Here is a 10,052-nt window from a genome sequence, read left to right on the forward strand (position 1 = left end):
CTGTGAATTAAATATTTGCATCACTGTCAAATGAAAGGACAGTACATATCCAAAATGGTCTTTAATATTAGAGTAAAATTCACATAAGATGGACCCATTAAAAACACACAATTGATAAGTCTTATCTTTCCCATATACTTTTTTAAATAATTAATTAATTAATTTTTGGCTGTATTGGGTCTTCGTTGCTGCATGTGGACTTTCTCTAGTTGCAGCGAGCAGGGGCTACTCTTCGTTGTGGTGCGTGGGCTTCTCACTGCGGTGGCTTCTCTTGTCGCAGAGCATGGGCTCTAGGTGCACGGGGTTCAGTAATTGTGGCTCGTGGGCTCAACAGTTGTGGCTCGCGGGCTCTAGAGCGCAGGCTCAGCAGTTGTGGCGCACAGGCTTAGTTGCTCCATGGTATGTGGGATCTTCCCGGACCAGGGCTCAAACCCGTGTCCCCTGCATCGGCAGGCAGATTCTTAACCACTGTGCCACGAGGGAAGTCCCTCCCACTTTTTAAAAAACATGAGGAAAATGGTTTAGACTTGATGGTCTGGCTGTGGCTAGAAAAGAAAATAATTTTAATGGGTGCCTTTGCCCTAAGAAAGAAAAACTTAATAGTTCTCTGAGGGATTGTCCCAGATGACTGTTAAAGTCCCTTCCAGCTCTAATATATGATTAACATTAAACAAAAAGGGCATGTTATTTAGAAATATAACCATTTTATTATGCATAATAAAAATGCATAGGATATATAAACATTCACTAATGACCAAGTTATTCCTATCCGTCACACTTCATATTTGAATTAACAGAGATGTAATGATGTAAACCCACTGCCTTGATTTCCTCGTCACATCACTAACTCTTATCTTTAATTCCCTATAAACCAGTGCCTATTGAAGTCACACTAGTGAACTGTACTCGTGAAGGTCACCGAGGGCCATCTAATAAAAAACATCAAGTATAGATAGCTTCCTCTCATTTCTCATGTTCCTTAGTCTTTCTGCAACATTTGGCACAGTTTAACTCCTTCCTTCTTGAAAATCTTTCCTTGTTAGGCTTCTATAATTCCCGGAATGTGTTTTCTGGAACACTAGCATCCATTAAGTATTCTGCGGGAGAAAAGGGTTCAAGTGATCGGATAAATCTGTAAAACATTACTTCATATATTCCCCTCTTGGAGATTTGCCAGGTATGCTAACATATTAAAAACCCAGAGAATTCGTGCAATGAACAAATTCATTTAACTTTCACACAGTTGTAGTTTTTAACCACAGAACCAATTTTCTTTCCCATATTACCTGTTACCATCCCACAGATCTAGTGTTCAGTAAAACATACTTTGGAGAATACTTTTCCTGTTCCTTTGAACCTCTTTTTAGTTGTTCTCTTTCCTCGTGCACTTACTCCAAATACGGGCTTTCCAATGTTCCCTCATCAATCTTTTCTTTCCAACACCCTATCCAGGAGACATCCTCATCCACACCCAAGGCCTCAGCTGCCCCTGCTTGGGACATCCCCATTCTCCATGGAGGACCACTTTCACTTCTCCAACTGTCGGCCACCATTTCTAATTAGAGAGCCTGCTGTCCCCTCAAAATCATATGTTTAAATTTGAACTTATCCCTTCCTAAACAACAGGTTTCCCTCCCAACTTATTTATTTCTGCTCAGCTCTCCCGGTCTCCCAGTCACTCAGGCTTGAAAGCTCAGAGTCATCATTTACTCTGCCCTGTTTTCTCCTCTCCCCTCTCTGTTACTAAATCCTTTCAGGTTCTCTCTGCTGCCTCTCTCACCCCCAATCCACCCTGCACATTCCCAAACATTTTTGACAATTAAAATTGTCAGTGTGCTACAGGTAGCTAACATTTACTTATCACTGGAACGTGCTACACAGTACTTTGCATGAAAGTATGCAGCTCGTGGACGTACAACCCTGTGAGACAGGTACTACTGTCTCCATCTTATAGATGGTAAATGGGGACACGGAGGTGAAGTAACTTCTCAAGATCACATAGTCACGGTCGAAACTTCTCAGTCCAATCCAACCACAGCTGTCCCTCGGTATCCACCGGATTGGGGTTCCAGGGCCGTGGCGGATACCCATATCCCTTACACAAAATGGCATAGTACAGTAAGTAGGCTTAGGGTCTCTGTACCCACGGATGCGGAACCCACAGATATGGAGGGCTGACTGTAATACTATTTCCCTCGGCAAATTTCTACTCCAGCCAAATTGATATATTCATTATGAATCCTATCCTGGCGAGAATCACAAGAATGACTTCCTGATTCCTCTCTTTCAGTTCTAATGTCTCCTTTGAAGCCTATGCGACAACTTCAGCCTACACTGCTCATTCCTACCTCAGAGTTTCTACCCAATCATGGGTGTGTACTGGGGTGGCCCTATGTGTCCACGTTTGCCTGGAAGAATTGTGATCGTTGTTGTATAATTGTTGTCTCGCTATTATGATGCACAGTGCCCCCTTTTACTCGCAGAAATATCTCAATCTAGACAATAAATAATAAGGTCATCCTACATATATCATATCATTTATTGTAGGAAGATACAGTTTATGTCATGTGTCTTAACTCTCCAATTAAATCATGGTCCTTGGGGGTGGCAAAATCAATCTTAAAACTTCATAGTTCTCTTCTTTCATAAGTTGCTAACTTAACATACACAAGCACAGTTGCTTATGTGTGTGCGACAAAACAATTTTGGAGATGAGCCTTTGGCTGGGTTTTGTTTCCCAACTAAATCCTACTTTTAGCTCTAAAGACGAAAATTGCATTTTAAATTAATTCATATAGTTAACCTCAGTCACCGTGCCTGAAAAATACTACGTATTTAATATACTGGAAGATGAATGAATAATGTACCAGAATATGCCAGACTACAGCCAACATTCCTAAAATATTTCAATAATGTAATGTAACAGGATACTTCAAGTATAACCAGGAAGTGGATCTACCAACAACTACCAAGAAAAATATGTATTCTAATGTTTTTACTATTATACACAGTTAGGTGATGATAGACTCACTGTTTTCCACACACAACTATCATGGACTACGTGCCCTGAAACAGCCCGTAGTGATAATAAAAAACAGTTACCCTGAAGAGGGAAAAAAGAAAAAGACATTTTAAAAAATCATCCTATTCTTTACAGTATGTTTGTAGTCAACTCATTATTCAAAAGTGATAGCAAACTCTCCTGTTTAAGAAGAATACATTCTGTCTGGCTATGAAGACGACGATTGTTCCAGGCTGCCTGTGCTTCACAGGCCTATTCAGCTCACACAGACAATTTGCATCAACCTGTGCCTAGTGATACTGTCACTCAGTGGTGCCCCAGATAGCCACAACCTCATGTGCTCTTAACATTGAGGTTCTCATTTATAAATTAATGTCTCTGGAATACTCATGAATTCTTCCTTGAATATAACTGTTTTATTCATTATTATTTATTAAATTTTAAAACCATAATAAATGATTTTACGTAGGTTTAGTGTGACAAAATTATTTAGCAGCAGAACTCTACAAAACAAGCAGGAAATGAAAAAGGCAGACATGTAAATGCATCAACATCAGCATATAATATTAAGTACAATTATGAGGAAAATATAGCACAAAATTCTGCATCTATGCAGGGTGTACCATCTACGCTAAGAACGTTATTAATTAACGCAATCACTAAGTGTTCATCATTGGGGGTGAAGGCATCGTGCTAGTCATTTAAAAAAACACAAGAACTGTATGTTCATAAAAGTTGTTACTGAATATAAATATAAATCCAGCAGCATCAAAACATTTAGCATTACAATACAGAGAGCAAATGCAGTGGCAGCAGATGGTTTCAAAGAGGGGAAATAAAGAAGAAAACTACACAGTAGTAAAGTACAAATTAAAACTAAAAGGAAAAATTTTACAAAGAAATAGTTAAGGAAAAGGGCAGATGAACTCCTGGGAAAAAGTAAATGACTAACAGAGAGCAAAAGAAGGAATATTTATAAAGAGGAAAGACTGTTATGAGCAGATTAGACAATTGTCTAGAAACATGGACATGAAAAGAGTAGAATGCATCTTTGCCAGAGAAACAATTCAAGAACTAAAGAACTCCTGGCACTGAGCTAGAAAATATCACTTATGCTTTCTGCAAATTTAGAAACTTAGGTTCAGAGTTAAAGAAAAATTGTCTAAGGTATAAAAAAACAGAAGATAGAAATCCAAATAAATTGGCGCAGGTCAGTTAAGTATGACTATCTTCTGACTTGGACTATATGCTATACGCTGAGCAATGCTCTATTTTTTAAATCAATAAAATAGCCTACGCTCATGTCTATTAAACAAAATCCACAAGAATAAGTGAGGAATTTCAGAAGTTTCTAACATATATCAACAATAGCTCAGAGTAACGAACACCATAAAATAGATACAAAAGTCTGGGAAAGATATTTAATGAGTCTCTCGATCTCTCATTGTAAGAACTTAATAACAGTGTTCCTATCACTTTGATTTCTTATATTAGAGCTTATTTTCAGAAGATTCATGACGTTAATGTTTGAACAATTACCAATCCCTAACATACTGTCCTTACTCTATCTTCCGTTTTAGAAAGTACTAATAGGGCATAAAAATTGCTTTCTTAGGGAATATAAAAAAATTATTTTTTCCATTTTCTTCAAAAGTAATTCCACAATGCTATGCATTTGATTATGCTTTCTTGCAGCAGTTGTGGGGAAGAACTAAATGCATCAGGACTACAACTAACAAAGGCAGAATTCTACCCAAAGGTAGTGTTATGATTATTACCTCCTGGAGCCCAAACAGTCTTTCTTGGCACTCCTAAATGATAAGACTGCAAACACTCATTTCACATTCAAGTATTCAGGCTACTCACTCATGAATGGAATTAGTGGTTTTGATCACATATACATAAATTTTTATGTGCACAGGACCTCATGCCTTCGAGGAACAACTCTCCTGGTAGTGACTTTAATCTAGCAAATACTAAGTCATCTGGATCCTAACCACCTCTCATTTATAAGCTTTGATGTCCCAAGGCTTCACGTGTAAATCCACTGTTTGAAACCTGGATTACATTTCTATAGAAAAAAGGCTATTTACGGCAGTTAGTTTCCCAGCGAATTCCTAAGTCTATTTAATCTATTGTAATAATATGACTAAAATACACCTAATATGCAGTGAAAAGCAGTAACATTATTAGTAATCGCAAACACCCATAACTCTTACTGTGTGCCAGGTCATCTTTTAGGTGTTTTTCCTATGTTGACTCATTTGATCCTCACACCAACCCTATGGGAAAGTTACTATTACTACGCCCGTGTCTACAGAGGAGGAAACTAAGCAGAGACTAAATAACCTACCCAAACCTGGTTAAGAAGTACCAGAGCTGGGTTTCAATCCAACCCTGGTTCCAGGGCCTGCACTTTCAGCCACTAGGCTAAATTTCCTATAATTATTGACAAGTTTTAGTTAGTTCAGCCTGCAGAGCATCCAAAGTTTTAAAAGTACATCATGGTTTTTTACTTCAAATGACTCATCTGACACTTTAAAAGATTCTTCTGAGGCTGGTTTCATTACTTCACTCAGTCACTATTATTTAATGAATTATTCACATATGTGCACGTAGAATTTACTTCAGGATAAGTGTTCGTGGTCAGAGCCCCTGGTCCCTGGCTGAAGCCCCTGGACTACTCCATTTGTCTCCAAAATGTATGCTTCCTAAATAAACAAATCTGAGTTGTCCTGCTTTTTAAAAATAAAAGTAAAAACAAATCAATAAATAATCTCTATCAGGAAGTTAAACGGAGGAACAATTACGATGACTTCTACTAACCACTCCAGAAATACACTAAATTGAATAACTTTGATTCCTGTTCTTAATGTTGTCTTCTATGTTGTATTTACTGGGGGCTTGATAGCATCATCTGTTCATTTTCTGTCAATTTCCCCCTCCACTGCTCTTGGCAACACCAATCTTGGAGCACCATCTCCTCACCCCAGGAAACAAAGATTCAAAGGAACTACTAACAGAGGTTCAAATCCAAAAGATTCACTGGTGCGCATACAGGACTAGTTCTGGACTAGCTGTTCTGTGAAGACAAGAAGGCAGGGGCAGGGGCGAAGGGCTGGAGGATGGAGAGAGAGCTCAGCGATGACTCAAACTAGAGAGAAAGAAATGAAGAGACAGGGTCTCCAAGTTCTAGCTTCTAAAATTACCTTTAATTTTTATTCAATTTACAAATCTGTCAAAATGTATCACTTGACTTTTGATTAACTTCTTAAATTTTAAACTGCAATTATAAATTCAATAGATTTTTTTCCTTTTTACATATTTCAACTACCTGATAGCAAATCTTCCCAATTACTTAATAATTTCTATAAAACTAATAAACTAAACTTATAAAAACATGAACCTTAAATTCCTGTCAATGTCACAGTAATGTAAATACTTATAAGTGTTTATCTTAGAAATCACAAGCAAAAAAACATCATATCAATTACATCTTTTACATTGTAAGTACATTGACTTCAGCATCATTTAGTCAGCCATCAGAGAAATCAAAATCAAAACCACAATAAGATATCATTTCAAACCCACTAGGATGGTTATAACCAAAACAATAGACAATGAGTGTTAGCAAAGGTGTGGTGAAACTGGAATCCTCAAATATTGCTGAGGGGAATGTAAAATGGTACAGCCGCTCTGGAAAACAGTTTGGCAGGTCCTCAAAACGTTAAACACAGAGCTGTCCTATGATCCAGCAATTCCAGTCCTAGGTATGGTTGATTCTCATTATACGTAGTAGTTCTGTTCTACACAGTTTCATGAACACTGAGGAAGAGGATACTGAGCCACTACTATTAGGGTTAGGTTGTGAGCCTCTGGTAACAATTTCATCAACCAATGAATACATAACCTGATTTTATATGTGTTTCTGTTTAAAGATACCTTAAAAAGATGTTTACACAACTCTGTGAACATTCCAAAAAATCCACTGAACTGTACACTTTTTAAAAGGGTGAATATTATGGTATGTGAATTATTTCTCAATTTTTAAGAATTGGAATTACATTGAACCTGAATCTAATTGAGTCTCTAGACTTCAATACCAGTTTACAGGAAAACTGAGGAATAGAGGAAGAAATAAAATAACACTATGAAAAAGCAAAACTTAAACCAAACCCAAAATGCAGTACATTGTACAAGACATATGTCCAGCTCTTCCAACAAGTCAATGGCATAGGAAGAGAGAGAGAAAGGGTGTTAAAGAGGGAGGGAACTAAGAGAATAAAAGATACTCAAATGACATAATCATATGCAACGTGCAAACCCTTTTAGATCTTAATTTGAACAAACCAACTCTTAAGTAAAATAAGGGAGATCTCAATATGGACTGCAGAGTAAATGTTATTAAGGAATTACTGTGCTAATGAAGTCATGATTATATAGATTCTTATCTGTTAGAGATTCATACTTAAGAATTTAAGGAAAAATGACCAAAAACCTGGGATTTGTTTTAAAATACTCTATTAAAAACAACTTGTTGGGGGAGGATGGTGGTGAATAGGTATAATAAGAATGGTATACATGTTTTTAATTGTTGAAGCATGGTAATAGGTACATAGGAGTCCTTTAGACTATATTTTCCACTTCTATGAATGTTTGAAACTTTCTATGATGAAAAGGTTTTAAAATTATAATTATAAGGCAGTCTTATTATTCAAAGACGTCTAATTCTCTTAACTATGAAAACTACACAAACTGCCAAATATGGAGAGATTGCTTATTTGTGTATTCTTTTTAAACTTAATTCAAAATCTTCCAGAAAGTAAAAGACATTTGTCTAATAAAAAAATTATACCGTCACAAACAATTTTGGGATAACTTTCCCATGAAACTTTTAGGGCTACCATCTCAGCTGTTAAGATTTCTTCAAGATCAGAGAGGCCCAGGGACAGACCCTTGCCTGCAACCACAACTGCCCGCTGAACCTGCAGGATAGCTGCTGCATCAGTGATGCCAGAACTTAGAGAAGGAGACAGGTCCCTCAGCAGCCTGCCTCCAACCTAAAGGATGTCTTCCTGACCTCCAAACGAGACACTGACCGTTACCTGCCAGAAAGTTGTCAAACATATACATACAAATCATCTGCCTCTGCAGTCAACAATTATAATAAAAAATGAAAAAAACTCAAAATAATCAACAATCCGTTCAATATGAATGGTGCCGCTACCTTGGGTGGGACGACTCTGACCCTTAGATTCAGGTTTACTATTAATGTATATATGCTTAATTTTTTTGTTTACTCAAAGAAATCTATAACTCTACTCGGGTGGCTACAATACTGATTAGATGTGGCATTTATCTGAATTTTAAGATATGTGAATGTCTTCCCATGTAAATATATAAGAACCCTGAACTTTGTTTGTATGTATTCCATATATTTTCTACCTTTTGGAGCCACAGTTCTTTTAGGTGATAAACTAACAAGGATATAATCTTGGCTCTTTTTCATGACTTGGTCTGAATTCTGATCACAACTGGTAAGGCCATTCTACTAAAAGGTATTATTTGCAGATTCCTTCAGCTTTTTAATTAGGTACTGTTCTAAATTCAGCTGCTGTTCCCCAAGGGTTTCCTATTCTAGATTTAAGGAAATGACAGGAAAATTTTAGGAAAAAACTTGAGGGCAGGAAGTCCCTGCCACGTAAAGAGAACATGTAAGTGTCTCTTTTCTTTAACAACTGACATTTCAATTACAGTGCCATGGAAAAAGCAGTTCATGTACTTACACATTAATCATTTACATATTTATTAGTAGAAATACCTTACGAAAACACCACCTAATCAAATAGGCTCTAAAGAAAAAAAAAATCTCAATGTATTTTTCTTATTCCCCATATTCTGTGTTCTGTGCACCTGTGTGTTCTGTGCACCCGTGTTCTGTTGGTTTGTCTTTGTTTTTGTCTCCCCAACAAAACTGTACATTTCTTCAGGTCACAAAAAAGGAAAGGAAAGAGGAAAAGTATATGCTAGATGCTTTGTTATTTTGTGAATGAGATGTAATACAGTCAACACAAGCTTAGTTGGTGAGTAAAATATGTTTGAGGAGTACAGACAGAATCTTAGAATTAAAGGAGGGTAATGTCTCCACAGGATGTTTTCATCAACATATGGTTCTCTGGTGAATACCCCTCATCTTCTTTAAGGTCTCCTAACACATTTACGTTAGGCCAGGATAGTGCTGGAGACTACTACTCTCCTAATTCCCTCCTGACATTCCCCAATATGTTTTCAAATCTGTTATTTAATTCACATTACATACATTACCTACATGCATCTGGGAGGCACTTTAATGACTGTTACTTTACCTGTAATGGCTACTGCAAAGATCAGATAAAATAAGTATGAACATTTACTCTAAATTCTAAGACCTTAAAGTGCTGTTAGTCTCATATTTATATATAAGGAATAATTCGCTTCAATCGAATAAAATGACTATCCTTAATTTGTCCTTTTCCTAACCTTGCTCAATTATTTCCTGCCTTGTATATGAGGTTTGCCATACATTTAGGCCTATTAATCCTTTGAGCATCAATTAAACATGTAACTCCTATTTAGACTATAAACTCCTTAAGGACAGGAAACACAAGAACTTCAATTCCTTCTGTGTCTGTACTTCCTTCTACTTCCTCTCACCATTGGCCAGTTTTTTACAGAGTGGGTATTTGTGGCAGCATTATTAAATATCCTTAATGAAGGCATGGTACAAGTACGGAACCAGCTAATCATTCTCCCTAAAGTGCGTCAATAAAATCATTAGGGGGCCATTAGAGAGGAAGAGGAAAATACCATGATTACCAGGATCACGATGCTGTCTCTAACAAGCCATAGCAACCACTGAAGAGGTAACCCTAAAAAGCAGCAGCTGCATTCCACATGCTTGCTAACAATCCTTATTCCAAAGACTCAAGGTCCTCTGAATGTCTGCAATCACTCTACAAATGTTTCAGTCTTTAAACCATTATTATTTTCA

General features: G+C 37.0%; 1 protein-coding gene and 1 long non-coding RNA gene across 8 annotated transcripts in view; one reads left to right on the forward strand and one right to left on the reverse strand.

Annotated features, from left to right (window-relative positions):
• LOC109550252 (uncharacterized) overlaps positions 1 to 10,052 on the forward strand; it is a 272,632-nt gene that overhangs the window by 92,920 nt on the left and 169,660 nt on the right. Inside the window, exon 4 of one of the 7 annotated variants that reach the window (XR_012327547.1) lies at positions 7,921 to 8,435. The exons of 5 other annotated variants lie outside the window; for them this stretch is intronic. This is a non-coding gene — a long non-coding RNA (uncharacterized lncRNA). One more of the 7 variants, XR_012327544.1, reaches the window with a different exon arrangement.
• The window catches only part of UBL3 (ubiquitin like 3), a 70,113-nt gene that overhangs the window by 22,594 nt on the left and 37,467 nt on the right, over positions 1 to 10,052 (reverse strand). The gene's annotated exons all lie outside the window — the stretch shown is intronic.

This window comes from Tursiops truncatus, chromosome 18 (assembly GCF_011762595.2).
Source record: "Tursiops truncatus isolate mTurTru1 chromosome 18, mTurTru1.mat.Y, whole genome shotgun sequence".
In the NCBI taxonomy this organism is placed as follows: Eukaryota; Metazoa; Chordata; class Mammalia; order Artiodactyla; family Delphinidae; genus Tursiops; species Tursiops truncatus.